The 18,064-nt window shown below is 50.9% G+C and overlaps 1 protein-coding gene across 2 annotated transcripts in view; it reads right to left on the bottom strand.

The window, feature by feature from the left end:
- The window catches only part of ELMO1 (engulfment and cell motility 1), a 402,414-nt gene extending 384,356 nt beyond the window's left edge, over nt 1–18,058 (bottom strand). For both annotated transcript variants that reach the window (XM_005868063.2, XM_005868065.2), the window contains exon 1: nt 17,954–18,058. The gene's annotated coding sequence lies outside the window, so the exon portion shown is untranslated. The remainder of the gene's footprint in view (nt 1–17,953) is intronic.
- Nucleotides 18,059–18,064: the final 6 nt, after the last annotated feature.

Raw genomic sequence — 18,064 nt, 5'->3', positions numbered from 1 at the left:
TTTGGGACTGGAGTAGAACCTTAGAGCTTCTGGCACTTTAGCAACCCTAAGAAACTGACAGAGATGATTTCCAAATACGGATTCTCTCATAAATAACCCATCTTCTACTGACTATCTCACGTCACTGTTACTCCAAACCGGACTCCTTAACAGAGGTGACCAAGACACCTACTTCCATCTGGGCACCTCTCAGACATTCTCTGTTTAACATTTTGTTTTAACGGTTGGTGTGCGGTACACACCGAATATACACCAAACCTTATAGCAATTTTTTTAATTGGCCATTTTGTAACAGAATAGGAAAGACTCCCGCCCCCCAAATCATCAACAACTCATTAATTTAATCACAAATATAAATTAAAGGGTCATTCCTGCTCCATGCTAGAAAATAAGAAAATGGAGATGAAATAGGCATGCTTTCTATTGTGAGAAGATGCAGAAAAGTAAGGATTTCTAATTTTCACAGATTTACCATCAACTACAATTATTGATATGTCTTCCGATATCTTTGACTTGTTCATTTGTTCCCTGCTATACTCCAGTTCCTAGGGAGACGCTGGATTTATATCTGTTAAATTAATGAATTAATGATGCAAAGTCTGCCAACCAAGCCATCATGGGCCTCCAGTTTCTCATGTGTAAAATGAGTTAAAAGGATTAGGTTGGGTCCTACATGGGTGCTCCAGAGAATATGGGTTCTATAAAACATACCAGGTTTTACTGGAGAAAAAGGGAACCTGTGGTTAACTGAATTTGAAAGCCATCAATATTACAGAAAGAAAAAAAAAAGATTTCTAACTACAGGCTTCTCAGCATTGAACTACTAATGTATAAAGTGAATTTCCCCAGAAAAGCCCTATGAGTTCCCCACTCCAATAAAACTTCAAAACCCTTGGCTCACAAAAGTCTCCAGGCAAGTCGCTGGGTCCCTGGTGCCAAGCAGGAGAGCCTTCTTAAGCTCCTGATAAATATCTGCCCCCCAGGCCTTGAAGCCTCCTAACAACAGGATCCCTCCTCCCGGACATCTTCCAGATCAGCGGGCGTGGCCTCCTCCCCTCCCCTTCAGCTCCGCCTCTTCCTGGCTCTGTGACCTTGGACACATTACTCACTCTCCCTAAACTCAGTTTTCTTACCTATAAAGTGAGAATATTAAGGGTAGTTAACCCCAGGAACTGTAGTTAACTGCGGATTAAAGGAGAGAACAATATAAATCACTTAGCATCACACAGTAAATTCGTGGCCAAGGCTAGCTGTCCTAGTCACTCTTCACAAATGTCTCAAGGCCACCACTAAGCCGGCTCTGGCACCTCGGTGCCTCTCTAGCCACATCACAGGCAAAACACAGGTTCTTCATTTCCCAGCCCCATTATATGTAACCTTATTTCTCTAAGATTCGTTACCTTCGTCTCAGCCTAAGCAAGAAAACCTGTGAAATCACAGGTTTGATGTGCTTGGTGTACTTTTTCTGAGATGCACTAAAATGAATAATTAATTATTTATATCTATTTTAAAAGCCAGCCTGGATACCTAACTCATCCTCACCACCACACGCCAGGAAACGTTAACTTAGGGCCTCCAAGATCCTTTTAATCAAACATTCTTTCTCTTCTCTCCTGAAAACATCACAAGTTCACCTTTGCAAATGCTGCCTGATGCCCCCATCTCGGTTCAGACCAGCAAAGGCGCCCGTTCCAGAAGCGAGATTCACACCACGCGCCAGCCAGAAACCAGAGCTGGCCAAGGGCACGCTGGGCTGCTGCTTCCAAAGCAAGAATGGCATTGAGAATTCTCTCTCAAGTTCAGATACTTCCACTCTCTTTCTCTGCCAAGCAAATTAATATGGGTCCTTATTTGGAACAAAACTGTTTGCCAAAATGGACAACTCTTCTGCAGTTCAATTTATAGGGGTAAAAAGATGACAATTCGAGGGTCAGCCACCTTGGCTGAGCGACGGGGAGACACATTTAAAGAGATGTTTTGGGTGTGGTGATTGCGGGGCAGGGGTGGAGGTAGAAGAGGACATAGAGGGGATAAATAAATGATGATGGAAAAAATAAAATTTAGAAAGGTATGTTTTGGCCTAAGACTTTCATATTCTAAAACTAAATCTCACAAAAAGCACCTAACAGGCATGATGACACCCAGCCAAGAACAAGAACGCCTTGTCCCCCTACCCCGACCCCAGGAAAAGCTCATGTTAAGGAACTGAGTCCCTCAGGTGACATAGCCCCCAGCCACCTCACCGTGGGCTGGCAGGGACCACTCCAATGTGCTGTCAGCAAAAGCAGAGCCCCCGTGAGATGGCAAAAATAGCCACACAGAATGTGGTGACGAGTCATAAACAAAACACCAACGACAGACTATTGCGTCAGCATTTTGTGGACCCCAAACAGTCATCCCTTTCCGTGAAGAGAAACAAGCATGAGCGGTAGCCTATGAAATCTTTGCTCTCAGGTTTGTACTTTTAGCTGCAATTATTCTAGAGCCCTTTTCATAGCTGTCACTTACTCATCTCCAGGCTGCAGCAAATTACAGTCAGAGGAGAGGGCTGCTGACAGCTCACTCCTGAGAACGGCACTCTCATTCCGGCAGGGCCTGCGTCCCTGTCCCCATCCCCCCCACCCCCCTCCGCCCCACGAATGGCAGGACAGTCCTGCTGAAAGGAGCGGAGAGGACAGCGCTGCCCAGCTCAGCCGCTCAGAGGCCGTGGCTCCCAGCTGCATCCCACAGGCCATGGCAGATGCTCCCTCCTGCCAAACAGGGAGAGGAGCCCTTCTCCCCAAGGGACTCCCAAGGCATGTTTAACAGAAAGCAGGCATGTTCGGGGAGGAGCACGTGTGTGCGCGTGTGATGGAGGAGGCCGCGGTCAGCGATTTCATTTGAAAGGAATTAATATTCCAGGTATCATTCAGATCATAAACCTCGTCTTCCTAGGACACCATCCCAGGGAAAAGAACTGGGTCAAAGGCACAGCGCGGCCCATAAAAAATAAACTATTTTTGAAGCTAAAATAGCACCTAATAATAAAAAAAAAAGAAAACAATGAATGATCACTTTTGGCACCTGGAAAATGGTACAGCCTATCCCCAAGTATTAAAATTGTATGAATACAAAAATAACTCTTCAGAGGAGCTTTGGCAAGAGGCTAACGAATCCCGTCACGTTGCTCCTCAGCGGCCTAAATGGAACATTCGACTACAGACGGGCACTGGGCAGAACCAGGTACAACGGTGTATGTGCTTAGAGCCTGTCACAGCCACGTCACCCAAACGACAATCGGGAACCAGAATCCGCGGTGACATTTCATTTCAGAGCATGAGGCCTTGTCCAAGTCTGTCTGCACCCTGAAGATCAGGCCAATGACACGAGGGGGCGCATGGGAAAGGCCCCAGGGAATCTGCTGCACCCTAATGCTTCCAAAAATGCAAAAATCCCACAGATGAAAGTAGAGAAATACACAAATTAACCGCTGCTAAGGAGAGGAGCTCTTTGCTTTTTAATTTACATCCTGTGCTTATCCCTGAAGCGGAAGGAAGAGAGTGGTGTATGGAGCCTACACGCCTCTTAGGATGAAGTGTGACCCTTTCCCCAGGCCTCCTTCATCCTCATCCACATGTGTTTAAACTTTTAAAATATATTTTTATTGATTTCAGAGAGGCAGGGAGAGGGAGAGAGAGATAGAAACATCAATGATGAGAGAGAATCACTGGTTGGTTGCCTCCTACACACCCTCCTCTGGCGATTGAGCCCGCAATGCAGGCATGTGCCCTGAGTGGGAATCGAACCATGACCTTCTGATTCATAGGTCAACCCTGAACAAGTGAGCCATGCCAGCCTGGCCAAATGGGTTTAAATTTAAGATGTAGCCTTGACAGCATGAGTAGCTCAATAATGATGCAAACAGAAGGTATGAGAACATCATGATTTTGCCCACGGCAAGTAGGTGATGAGAAATCTCCACCTGGTCCCTGGAGACCCTGCCTCAGTCACTGCCTCACCAACGCAGCTGGGAGAGATGCCTCAGGGAGCGAGAGGGCACTATGTAAGCCTCTTCCAGGGTGGCCTGGTTGCTGGACAGACAGCAGAAACAAGGCAGCAATCACAAGGGTCGGATTTGCACACACCTATGACGCTGGCTAATTATGGTCTTTCCAGAACCAAAACTGATGGGAAGCCTACTGCACTCTCACCTGATCTTCAGAAGCAGAAAACTTCTGTGACAAATGAACGAAAGTTGGACCTGAATCATAAAAACGGAGTCACGACCCTTCCATCAATTCCCAGACTTGAACCAGTTTATGGACCCAGACCCCCTTCAATGAAGGGCTTGAAGAAGGACCCTGGTAATTGCTAGAAGTGTATGCTGTTGGCCTTGCTCCCAACCTTCCTCAAAGGGACCTGTGGCCTTTCAAAGGGAGACTGTCACTGGGGAAGAGGAACCAATCAGACCCTATGTGGGGACTACTAGACACCAGCTCCAAACAGACCCTAATTCCAGGAGACCCCAAATATTACCGTTCGCTCACCACACGGAGTCGGTGCTCGTGCAGTTCAGGTGACGGGTGGCGTTCAGCTCAGATCCACTCAGTGGGTCCCCCATCCCGTCCTGAGGTTGTTTTCCCCAGACCCAGAGTGCAGTTAAAATAGATTGACGCTGAAAGTGGCAGAACCCGCCCTGGGGAAACGAGCAGCTACTTGGTTATTTTAATTGAGGGAGAAAGGGCAGTGGAAGGTCCGAGACTGTGGCTCCAAAGGCCTGAACAGGCTCACTCCCAGGGCGGACTCGGGCGCGTACAGTGGGGTTTGCTTTTTGGTTTAAGAGAAATGAGCTCAGCTCAGCACTTGAACGTCAGGGGAAATCGTTCCAACAGTGAAGAGCCAGGACACCTATCAAGTTTCAATCGCGGGCCGAAACCCCTGAGAGCTGCTAGAAAAATAGTGTGCAATTATAGCCTTGAAACATAAATTATCAAGGCCACGGCGCTCCCAGAATGTAATGAATGAGATGTGGTAGCCGCCCTTGTGGTGAGGGTCCCAGCCTCCAGGATGTCTCGGATGCCTGGCTGCCACAGACACTGGCGGGGAGGAAGGGAGAAACACTGTCCAGATTCGCCGCTGGCTGAACCATGGACAAGGCACCGAGGGGAGAAGTTTCAGGATTTATGCCAAGAAATGGTTTCAACATCCTTCCACGTTAGGGTCTTCTAACGTTGCTGCCCCATTGGCTTTGGGAGACTGGGAGAGAATGGTAAGTAGGTGCATGTGGAACAAATACTAAATACTTCTGCAGCCCTAGCCAGTTTTGCTCAGTGGTTAGAGTGTCGACCCAAGGACCGAAGGGTCTTGGGTTCGATTCCTGGTCAAGGGTACGTGCTTCAGTTGCAGGTTCAATCCTTGGCCCCAGGTCAGGGAGTATGCAGGAGGCAGCCAATTAATGTGTCTCTCTCACATGGATGTTTCTCTCTCTCTCTCTCTCTTCCCCTCCCTGCCACTTGTCTAAAAATCAATGGAAAAAATATCTTTGGATGAAAATTAACAACAACAAAAAATACAAAATACTTCTGCAGATAGTGCTATTATGATGACATGCTGGTTTCCTCCTCCGGAAAGTGCCTCCATCCAGGCCGATGTGGGCGCAGTGGAGCGACAGGAGAGCATCACCATGGCCACTGCAGGATGAGCCCACTGCACAGCCGGCGGTGTTGGCCTGGCCACAGCTGAGACTGGTCTGGCCCACGCCTCAGTCCCAGGGACCTCGGGCAGCACCGTCCTCAGCAACTTGGAGCACAGTGAGAGTTCCACCCCTCAGCCACGTGTCCCTAGGCCTCACTCGGGGACAGAGGGACATTTTAAAGGACTGCAGTGGGACCAGGGTGCATGGATGTGTACCACAGGGCTGCCTTCTGCCCACATTAACCGAGAGCCTGTTGTGGGCTCCACATTGGGAATGTCTGCCCCCGGAATGCCAGTCCACTGGAGGAAAAAACACGTGAAATGCGGTATAGCGCAGCACGTGGAACATCAGCACAGAGAGGCACCGTGTGTCCAGGGAGGGGTCCCAGGAAATCACAGCAGGCTCCCAGGGGAGGTGACTGCTGAGCTGCGTCCTGTTGGCTGGGAAACATGGGTCCAGGGTACTTCACTCTCCTGTCTCGCCCACCAAATCGCCTAATGCAGCGGTTCTCAACCTGTGGGTCGCGACCCCTTTGGGGATCGAACGACCCTTTCACAGGGGTCGCCTAAGACCATTGGAAAACACATATATAATTACATATTGTTTTGTGATTAATCACTACGCTTTAATTATGTTCAATTTGTAACAATGAAATTGGGGGTCACCACAACATGAAGAACTGTATTAAAGGGTCGCGGCATTAGAAAGGTTGAGAACCACTGGCCTAATGCCTTTTCTGTGACTTCTCGTCTGTTCTGACTTTGCCCACAATATTCCTTTCAACCTGATTTCACCTGAGCAGGAGTTCTGGGCTCTACTCTCCCTGGGGAGCAGCCGTGGGACCAGCACGCGCTCCCTCGCAGTCATTTTCTGCGTAGAACTTTAAAAGACACTGTGGTAACCGCAAATGGGTCTCCCTCGCAGCCCACTCGCCTCCTGTCCCAGAGCACAGCAAGCAGCGCCTTGGTGGCCGGGCCTCCCCACCACCTCCCAGCCTCAGAACCGCCTTCAGGACTCACATCAAAGGACTCTCATTAAACGGGGACAAAATGGAAAGTGAAATATCCTAAGCCACAGATCAGAGAAGGCAGCTGCATATGACAGGCTGAGGAAATAAATTAGAAGGACCTTGGAGGATTTAGCATCATTTCAAGGGCACTGGCAGAAAAGCCCTCCAGGATGGGGAGATGAGGTCCAAGTTCAACCGGGGCCACAGAGAGGTGCCATCCTCCACTGGCTGCCAGAGTGCGGGTCACCTTGAGCTTTGTGATTCCTTTGTCTCCACAGCACTTTCTAGGAGGATGCTTTTCAGAGTGGAGTCCGGGCCACTTTGCATGAGAATCGCCGGAGAGACTTGCTAAAATGCAGTTTCTGGGTCCCCAGCGACTCTCTGGCATTTTGAAGTCTAAGAACCATAGCACTGGGTACTTTATCATTCTTAAGTGCTTGCAAGGCCCATGCTAACGCACTCAGTTCAGTTGCTCTTTAAAATCTGAAGGAGATACTAGCGGCTAAATTGATCCTTTTGGAAACTGTTAGATTCTAAAAGTAGTAAGAGTGGAGGCACCTTGTGACCCATTTGAAATGATGTAAAATACACACATTGGGGCCAGGAAGACCTTTGCAAAGTGAAGATCTGATCAAATCACTCCCTCGGGTAAAACATTTCAGTGGCCCCGCTGCACTTTCCATAAAGGCCCAGACCCATGGCGCCATGAGCCCTCCGGGTCCAATCCAGCCTGGAGACCTTGCTGTCCTGGCCACTCTGGTGATTCCTTCAACATCCAAGTCTGCCCTACACATGACCTTCACCTACGCTAGTCACGGGCAGGGTCTCCTCCTTCCACAGTAAAATCCATTCTTTCTCTCTCTCTCTCCAAACCCTAACCTCCCTGAATAGACTAACTCCTGCCATAGGCCCTTCCAGCATCTCTTCTTCCCCCACAGCCCTTGGCACAGTTTAAATGCCACACTGACTTGTGTGATCTTCTGATCGATGCACAGTTCCTCCACCAGTGCCTAAGCAGCCCATGAAATGAGCAACAGGTCTATTTCATTCTCTAGGAAGGATACTGCTGTGTATGTATCACATGGCATGCCCCCAGCGCACCCAGCGGTGATCAATGAATGCCAGTGGGTGCTCAATGAATGCCGGTGGGTAAACACATGAAGGAGAGAGTATTCCATAAGCGAACGCTGGAGGCACATGAAGACCCACAGCAGCCATTAAGAATTTGAAATACACACGACCCACTCCTAGAGGTCAGACTCATGCCTCTCCAGCACCCTGAAGACCAGCGTTTATGAGTCTCCTTCCCCTGCGCACGATACGAGATACCTCCTTCTGCACTTCACACTTCAAATGGATGAGCCCAACTCTTCACACTGCGATTTCCAGATTTTGAAAGAATCTCAACATTAAAACTGCTGTTCTACGATTTCTCTGGCCTTGCATTGATCTTGTTATGAAAAGCTACGCTAACGCCTGTTCATTACTGAAAGACGGATGTTGAAATAAACTCTGCCTAGGGACTTCCATAATGACGACTTATGTTTGTTTACACCTTCATGTGTCTTATCGTTCCCCACTAAGTGCCAATTCTCAGACTGTTTTATGGACACGGTCACAAGCTAGATGTTTAGTGGCATATTTGAAAAGATGTTCAATAGCCCTACACAAGTCAGCAATACTTACAACACCATGGCTACTGCTGTGGGACGCTATCTGGTGGGAATATAAGGGAACGCTCCATCCTGCCCTCCGCCCTCTGCCCCTCGCTGGCGGAGGCCTGGCTCAGGTCATGGCTGGTTTGCCACCCGACCCTGCTCTTTGACACGCTGCTGAGGCAAAGCTCTCTCAGCAAACTGTTCTCAGTCCTTCCTCAAGTAGCATGACCACTCAATGCCACCTGCCAAGGTGACAGACCCAACTGGGGCAATCATGAACTTGACAAAGTGAGGGGGGACTTGGCCGTAGGCGAGCGAGCCATCTGGTGTGCAGCAAAGGTGAGGGCTCCGTTTGGATGGACATGACGGTGGGCAGCCGCCTCTCCGACATGTAAATGTCCTCGTCTGGAGAATGGGTCCAAGGTGAATGAATACGTTTGAGCCCTAATGAAACTGACACCTATTTTGGTATGGATGTAACTCTCCAGCGATTTAACATAAAGCTGTATGTTTCACTATACAGCCTTTGTATGGGTCTTTAAATGTTTATGTAACATTGGATCCTATTTAAAGTTACACACCAGTCCTGACACACAGTAAAGAGGCAGGACTACACAACGGACAAGCCAGCAGCCGAACCCCCCACATGTATCTCCTCCCTGCGGAGAAGAGAGAGCGACACACTGAGGATGGTGTGTCGTTTGTCAGGTACCAAAGAGGAGCTGCATTTAGGGACTGGGGAAGTGACTTCTCGGGACTCTGAGGAGGGAGCTGGGGGGGAACTAGACCCCTTTCGCAGCACAAGGAGAGACGTTCTCTCTCACACCCATGCTTGGTGGCAGCTTAGCGTCTGCATGGAGGCTTATTTTTCCGAGCCACTCCATAGAAGCCATTACCCACTGACAGGCCCATGAGCTACTGCTTAATGAGCTGGGAGCCCGTCAGCTGGTTGCTGCCTTCCTGCAGGAGCAGAAAATAGAAGAGGAGCCACAGGGACGCAGTAGCCAGAGAGAACGCGGAGGGAGGGAGACACGGGGCTGCTCCTGGGTGGCCATAAAATGAAGTGTCCAACCTGGGATACTTGGGAGAGTGAAACCTGGTACAATTAATTATGCTGGGACTGTTATGGGCGTCATTAGCTCGTTAATATAATAACGGAAAGCGAGCAAAGGGGAGGCCAGGCATCATGGGCATGGTCACCTGGGCCGCTTCACCAGGAAGCGGCAGCTTCGCTCCCCTGGAAACCACTGTCCCTTCCCTGCAGATCACAGGGGAAGATGGGCGCATGTGCAGCGAATTTGGGGTAACTTAGGGAAGGTGCTTGCCTGTCAGTCTAGCCTGAGGAATAATGGAGTGGCTAGGGAATGGACCCCAACGCAAGCCTGTGAAAATGTGGGAAGCTGATTAGTTATTTTTTTAATATATTTTTATTCATTTCAGAGAGGGAGAGGGAGAGATAGAAACATCAATGATGAGGGAGAATCATCGATTGGCTGCCTCCTGAATCCCCCCTACTGGGGATCAAACCCACAACCCAGGCATGTGCCCTTGACTGGAATAGAACCCGGGATCCTTCAGGCCACAGGCCGACGCTCTATCCACTGAGCCAAACCAGCTAGGGCTAAAATCAATTTTTTTAATGGCTGCTGAATGAATGAATGGATGAGCAAAGTATTGTAATGGGTGCTGTGAGCCCAGCAATATTTCAATTTGAAAATATTTATACACCTTTTAAATGTAAGCCACACATTTCTTTAAAAAAAAAACCCACTACCAATTAATAAATAAAGTTTTATTGTGCCTTTCTCATGTAAATCCAGACAAATGTTTTCAAACTCTCAATGGATGAGTGGACAGTAATTGCTGAAATAGTTCTAATGAGTAGAAGTCACTTCCTGCAGGAAAGTCCATCTAAAGATGATGGAAACATAGTCACTCCTTGATAAGCAGTTTTGGTTTAATGGGATTTGTGCTGACTTGCTGTAAAAGTGACAAGCACGGAGAACACAGGATTGAGAGGCTGAGACAATGGTTTCTTTGCTTCTACAGGCCTTTCATTCTTAGGAGCCCTGCACGGGTGTGTGTGTATGGTGTGTGCACTCATGTGGCTTTCTCTCCCACACACACATCCATACACAGCACACACTATTAGGCCTATGAAAGATTCAGTTCCATCCCCCGAACCTAAACGTTGAGAACTCGGTCACATCCCCCAGAGTGGCCCCCAGCTGGAATAAGGAGGGCACGGGGTCCACTATACAAATTCCCAAAAGATGGTGGGCGGGGCGGGGCAGGGGGAGGGTGGGCAGAGGTCAAGTACAAACCAGCCTGGCTGAGTGCTATCGGAATTCACTCTTCACTCGGCCAAAAACATGCCATTTAACCAAAGGCCCTTCACCAGCCTCCTCCCAAACCACATGCCTTGTGAGGGCCAGGACTGAGCCAGCTGTGGCTCTGCATTTGGGTTAAAAAGCCTAAAATCAGGAGAAAAAATTATTTTGAAATGTATTGTGCTTTGAAATGAGGGGTAATGGTGTGTGGCAGCCTGGAAAATACAGCTCATCCAGCCCCGCTCAGCCACAGAGCCTAGAGCCAAACGCTGGCTCTCTGAACGCAATGCAAACTAAAACAGTCACAAAGGGTGGAAGGAAGGGCGGAGGGTGGCGGAGGGTGGCGACAGGGCTGGGACTGGAGGCTGCTGCTGGGGACAGACCTAGTCCACAGCCAGCAATACGGCTCCACTGCTCAAGGCAGAGAGGCTGCTCTGCATGAGACAGCAACAGCGGCCACACGTGCAGGTACCCAGAAGGGTGACAGATAATTGCCTGAGGAAGCAAATGTGGCAGGAATCCAAGGGGCCGAGGAGAAAGGGCTCCCCGTGCAGCAGTCCCTCCCAGCTTCTCCCCGGACCCGCTGCGAGGTCCTGGTCACACTAAATGGAACATCAATATCCATTACTAACCAGCCAGCCGAGGGGCGTTTCACAAGCAGAGGAGCAGGCCTTTCGCCCCCTCATTCATTCCCACGCGACGTTTCCTTAGCCTGCGACACGGGCCTCGGATGAGCCAGGCTGGGCTTGGTCCCCTCCGTCCCTCACACGCTTATCTTATTCCCATTATGCACAGGTTGTAGTTGCCGCGGGAGCCGGCGGACAGAATCCAAGGCCTCGAAGGAAACGGCGACATACAATCACTAGGTACTCAGTCCTCTCCGGCCAGGGATGCCAGGAAGAAACACAAGCGAAATGAGAACTTGAAACCAATCTGGGTGAGGAAGACAATGGCAATCAGGAGGGAAGAAAGCTAGAGAGGACATTTGGAGGAAAGGAAGGGCCAGAAGGAGTGAGACCACCACCTGTGACTAAGCCACGTTACAGTCTAAGCGGGGAGGGGAACATCCGGCCCGGGGAACATGTAAGGCCTGTGAAATCATTTGGTCTGGCCCTGCCAAGGCATTAGGGGTGAGTTAATTAAATGACCAAGTTTAGCAGCTACTTTGTAAGTTGATAATTTTGTATGGCTCACAAATGTTATAAATATCCAAATGGCTCTTGGCAGAAAAAAAGGTACCCCACCACTGGTCTAAGGAATGACCAGAAAACAGAACACGGGGTCCTTGTAACTGTTGCTGAAAGTCTGCCCTGTCTGATGGCACAGGAAGGTCTAACTGAGCAAGAAAATGAAGCGGTGGTTCTCATCTGGGAGGAGGGTGGCCCCTCCCCGCCCGACCCAGAGCAATGCCATGTGCAGGCATTTTTAGTTACCACAGCTGGTGCCGCTCCAGGGCAGAGGCTAGCAATGCTAATGAACATGCTACAATGCACAGGGCGGCCCACACAGAGAATTATCCAGCCCCAAATGAAAAATGCAGAGGTTAAGATCGCCTGAAATAAAGGTCAACGTAACACAGGCAGCAGCCTGCCAGTAGAAAAGAACAGAATCCGTAGGCTCGGCACCTTCCGGGGGGAAACTGCCCTACAGTCTCCGGCTCTCTGAGCTGGTGTTCACCCACAGGTCAGGAGAGGTAGCCCAAGTATGGCCAGCAGGAAAATACTCTCAGTGTATTCCCTCATCCCCACTGGTTCCTCCAAAATGGTCCCATATTTTTGCTTTCATTATGACTCATCCATAGAGAAAAACGTGTTGGCTAAGGAATATGTTTCTATTGTCCTTGGCAAACAACGTTCTCGTTTTTGGTTAATGAACTGCCTTCTAGCTTATACGCTTCGTTATCCTGAGCTTGGGTGATGGGCATGCGGTCCCTGAGAGCAGGCTCCATTCTCAAGGCTCAGAAGGTCAACGTTAGGGTGAGATATCCAAAGGCAGGTGCCAGCTCTGAAAAACTGGGCCTCGGGGTGGCAGCCACAGCCCTGGGTGCCATGGCAACCCCGAGCACAGCCATCAGCACCCAGGGTACACCAGGAGTGCACTGCAGCTCAACCTGGGGGTCCTGGCCTCAGACCTGGGCAGCCCAGGAAAACAAGAGGAGCAAGTGACTAACACAGGCGTCGCGACCCACAGGACAGAAGTAGCAGGGAAAAGAGGCCGAGAGGCCGAGAAGCCGGTGTCGGCTCCGATCTACTCTCCAAACACCCATGACATTTCATTCCTCCAAGCCACGCCTATAAAATTGGACAGCAATGCTATACTGGCTACCTCCCATCATTTCCAAGCAGCATACCAGGGGGAGGGTGTCAGTTGTCGGCACAAGCAGAAAAATGTCCCACGGATGCTGTGACTTCATGCCCACTGGGGCAGCGCTCAATCAGGCCTTCCCTGATCATGGTGCCCCAGACCCTACTCCTTATCCAGCAGGCACAACGCTCCCAACACGAGTGGTGGGTTGTCCAGCGCTTCCTACCGAGGACTTTGTTCCCCGCATTAACTACCGGAATGAAAACAGCCAAGACTGTAGTCTCGATTCCTAAAACCGAGGTTCCCATAATAATCTTGCTCAGGTTCTGGAAATCAGGGTTTGTGGGGGCCCAGAGCACTGACTGCGAATCCTCCTCTATTGACACACCGACTAATTTCTCCCCTCGGCATTCGCCGCTGGCTGCTGTGTGAGTTGTTTGGTGAGCTAGCACCCCTTCTCCCACACGGCTCCTACCAGACCCTTGGCTGTTCAACCACCTCAGGCCAGTGAGAAACCGCTCCAAGGGCCCCTGCACTTACTCCGCGAATGCTGAGAAAAGAGGGTGCTAAGCCTCAGGCTGACCTCCCGTGGACCATGCCCGTGCTCTGCAGGCTTCAGTTCTGGCTGTGATCCGTGAGTTCTGATTGTTAGCACTCAGGCGTCCTAAGTCACCCGGAAAACTGAGTGCTCCAACCAGCGTTGCCGCGTGTGTTCAGGCCGGTTCCGCTGGACCTAAAACGCCGTGCTAGGCACATCCACATGCTTCCACAGGCCACACACATCACCAGAGCCACACTCTGTCCCCAAGATGGTTGGCCTGCAAAGTCCTCATGTTTGGGACAGTGCGGAAGTTCTGAGCCTCCTTCTTTTCTGGTTGGCCAGTCCCCAACCTAGGTCAGCTGCAATGCTTCATCTAATTATGTGACCCAGAGTGTGCCTGCCCGCCCCCCCAAAGAGATGACTACTGTCTTTGCAATACTCTGAGAGTAATTAAAATCATGCGTAAGGGGTAATCCTAGGTGTAAAATAGGAGAGAAAAAGTTGAGCAAAGTTCCAAAGACCTCAAAAGCTTTAAATTGAAAGTTGGACAGGAAAGAAGATATGCAGTCTTTATACTCTAACTGAAGCCAGAGAGTTATCACGAATGAAAGTCCTGCTTCTCCGCGTCTCCGAAGTGAAAATCAGGCCTAGCACTCCACCAAGTTCTGGAAACAGAAGCGTTCCACGGCTGTTGCATTTATGGCATCTGATTCAACATTTGGAAATAACCTCTCTTCAGGAGATAAAGCCAACAGCTTTTTGTAAGGGGAGGGGACAGCGAAGCACTTCTTAAAGTACAGCACTATGACCACTTTCATCAGAATCTCTTGCAAACTGGTTCAAAAGGTAGATTCCTAGGGCCTTCAGAATTATAAACACAGATTTTTTTTTACCATGACTCACACCTATTCTATATATATAAAAGCCTAATATGCAAATTGCCCCCTCGGGAGTTTGACCCAGAGACTGGGAGTTCGATCGCTTGCTCTGATGTGAGCTGACCACCAGGGGGCAGCGTGGAACAAAGGAAGGCCCCGGCCAGTAGCTGGCAGGGGGGGAAGGGAGGCCCCAGCCGGCAGCCAGAAGGCCCCAATCGGCCCTGATCACCAGCCAGGCCTAGGGACCCTACCCATGCACGAATATTGTGCACCGGGCCTCTAGTTAAGCAATAACACTTGACACTAAGATCCAATGTCTGTTTTCTGAAACACTCCATTTTCCACTGTAGTTTCTCCTCTCTTGTGTGTCAAACTGCTGGTCTGGACCTAATCAATGGAAATTGAGATCCATGCCTGGGCTGTGACCCTCACTTCAGGCACGCTGGACTGGCTGACTAGGAGACAGAACTCCTTGCATAATGAGGGCAAACACTCGAGGCTTTGTGGTGCACAGTAACTCCCCACTTTCCCAACTTCAACAGAATGAATGTCTTCCAAGCCAAACTATCCATTCGGATGGTTTCCGGCATGAAACCGTGGTTGCAGGCTTCGGTGACAAGCCTGAAGGGTACCTACTGTCTGAGATCTGGACAGGGAGAGCCCTCCATGGGAACGACTGCCTCCAGACTTTCTGGGTTCAGGAAGGTGCTAACCTAAGCAAGTGAGCATACACTTGAGCTCCTTGGCACGCCCCCAGCCACTTCCTCTCTGCAAAGGGCTTCAAAGCACTTCTCCACCTCTCCCCACCCATTACACCAAACACCCACAGGGGGTAAATTACTTTGAAACACTTAAGTATTGTCCTAGCTCAACACTGTAATTTAATAAACGCTTACGATTTAGCAGTGCCATAGAAGCCCCTCATCTGTTTTCTTTCATTTTTCTTCTGGGCATTTCTCTCTTCCCCCCTGCATCTGCCACCCAGCTTCTCCTTTCTCCCTCCCTCTCCTTCCTCTCTCTCCTTCTTCTCTCACCTCCTCTCCTCCTCTGCCCCCACTTCCACCTGCTGGGAGAGCAGGGTGGGACACAGTATATGTCTGCTTCTTCCTAGGGGAGTATTTCTTTGGCTAAAGCAACACCCACTTTGAAAAGACTGTCTCTGAGGAGAGGGATGAACACCAGATCTGAGTGGTTATATGTTTTTGATGATCTCTACCTGCTTACCACTCTCCCGAGGAACCACTCAGTTCCTTTCTTTGGGCTAGAATTCTAAGGGCGGGGTCGACTCAAGGCAGAAAGGGGTCTGCAGGAAGAGCAGCTGGGCACAGGAGAGAGCGCAGGGAAGAAAGAACAAGTCTGCTACCTGGGCTTCTTACTTGCCGCCGATGCTGGCATATTCCCCTGGTGAGCATCACCCATAACAGGCATCTCTAACTGAGTCAGTCAACAAGTATTTATTGAGCACCTACTGTGCTGGGAGTCAGTCTAGACTCTGGACCTGTAAACAAGACAAGGCCCCTGCCCTCATGGAACTTTCATCTACTGGGGGAGACACCCAATAATCAAATAAACAAATCAATGTATAATTAAGTGGTAAGGGGGGAAACTGGGTAACTTAAGAGAACCAGGGAGTGGCAAGTTGTGATGTTATCTGAGGTATTCAGGGAAGGCCTCCTGTACGCTGACAACTGGGAAGAGACCCAAAGGAAGCAAGGCAGGCAGGGAGCCATCTGGACATGTAGGGAAAAGCTCCTTGTGCAAGAGGAACAACATGTGCAAAGGCCCTGGGGAGAGAACGTGGTGATAAAGAAGAAGGTGAGGCAGTCAGAGTGGCTGCACTTAAGAAGGGCAGAGAGATGAGAGCTGGGAAGGGGATGTTGGATATGGCCATCAATAGGCCCACCCACCCTGTAGCCCAGTGACTGCCCCAGGTCCTCAGTGCCTTCCACCAGACCCAGTTCCCGGCTGGTCTCCCAGCCTGCCCCGCCCTGACACCTACCAAGCATCTTCCCTGGTCCCCTTCTGTCCTGGCACCATCCCCCATGCAGAGTTCCAATACTCCAGGGCATTCCCTCACAATTTCCCAAGAAGACAACCAGTACATCTAGTTTTTAAATATTCTTTGAGTGTCTGGCCAGTGTGGCTCAACTGATGAGCATCGACCTATGAACCAGGAGGTCATTATTGGATTCAGATTAGGGCACATGCCCAGTTGCAGGCTCATCTCCAGTAGGGGGCGTGTAGGAGGCAGCCAATCAATGATTACCTCTCATCATTGATGTTTCTATCTCCCTCTCCTTTCCTTTCTGAAATCAATAAAAACATTTTTTTAATTCTTTGAGTAAGGCAGAAACCCATGTCTTAGGTTCTCTAAAATCTAAAATATAATGCATTAGGTCTGCATCACTCATGGCCAGCGGTGTGAGGAGTCCCATGGTCAGGGCACAGGACATCATAGAATATGTTCCCTGAGTGAGTCTCAGGAGCTGTCCAGAGGCCCCCAGAGCCAGGTCACCACTGGGGGCCAAGCCCTGCAGTATTAGGTCAACCCAGGTCCCAGCACCAACAACCCCTGTCAACTTCAAAAGACCCCCTTGGGGGAGAGGGTCACTCAGGGAGAGTCCCTGGGCTCCGGAGCCCCTTGCAGTCCCATGGTCACACTCACACAGGCGCGTGCAGACACACGCACACATACACACACACACACACACACACACACACACTCATGGCCCTCGGCACGCGCCCGGGGAACACGCGCGCACCCGGGCAGGCTGACTTCTGTATTTCCTCTTCCTCAAAGCTACTCCTGCGATCCCCGCCAACCCTCTGCTCCGATTTGAGGGCCCCCAGAGCTCGCTGCCCCCTTTTCTGAAGGCGCGCCCCGTGCGCCCCCTCTCGGATGCTGGTTTCATCCATTCAATCGCCCCCCCCCCCACACACACACACCATCTTTCTGGGTCCCAGCGGGGACTTCGGCGAGTCCCGGGAGGCGGGTATTTAGTGTCCCCAGGGCTCCCAGCTGCCCTGACCACCCCCTCCCGCTCCTCGGGGGCCTCCATCCCTCGGCCCACCACCACCCCCTTCCAGGAGCACGCTCGCTGGGGGATTCCCTCCCATCTGCCAGCTCCCGAGAAAAGCTGGGAGTCTGAGCCGCCAGTTCCTTCTCAGGCGCAGCCTCTCAGGTCTCCAAGCCCCCAACCCCATTACCCCACACCCTCGCCCTGTTCCCAATCCCCCAGCACCAGCAGCTCAATCCTCCCGCGGCCCCCTCCAGCCGGCCTTGGCCAAATGTCTCTAGGGGTTCCCAGCCCCGGGCCCTGCGCTCCATGGGTGGTGGTGGGGGGGGGCTCCCTCTGCTCCCACTCCCCCCGCCCCCTAGTGCCCAGACTTCCCCAACTGCTGAGCGCCCGCACGCCTGCAGCCTTTTTTTTGTGTCTCCGTGGCGACCAGAGTCCCCCGGAGCTGGACGCCTCCTCCCTGTCCCAGCCCCAGCTCGCTCCCTGGCCGCGCTGAGGTCAGCGAGTCGGGGCGCAGCGCCAGCCCTGGAAACTTTACGAACCTGCCCGGGGTCGCAGGACAGCAGCTGCGGAGGTGAAGGTTCCCTGCAAACAGAGGTCTGGTGACGCGGGACCATGGGAGGGTGGCCGGAGGCTCGGTGGCCCTGCTCAGG

This window comes from Myotis brandtii, unplaced genomic scaffold (assembly GCF_000412655.1).
Source record: "Myotis brandtii unplaced genomic scaffold, ASM41265v1 scaffold260, whole genome shotgun sequence".
In the NCBI taxonomy this organism is placed as follows: domain Eukaryota; kingdom Metazoa; phylum Chordata; class Mammalia; order Chiroptera; family Vespertilionidae; genus Myotis; species Myotis brandtii.
Note: the sequence above shows the minus strand (reverse complement) of the source record. Positions and strands in the feature narration are given on the sequence as shown.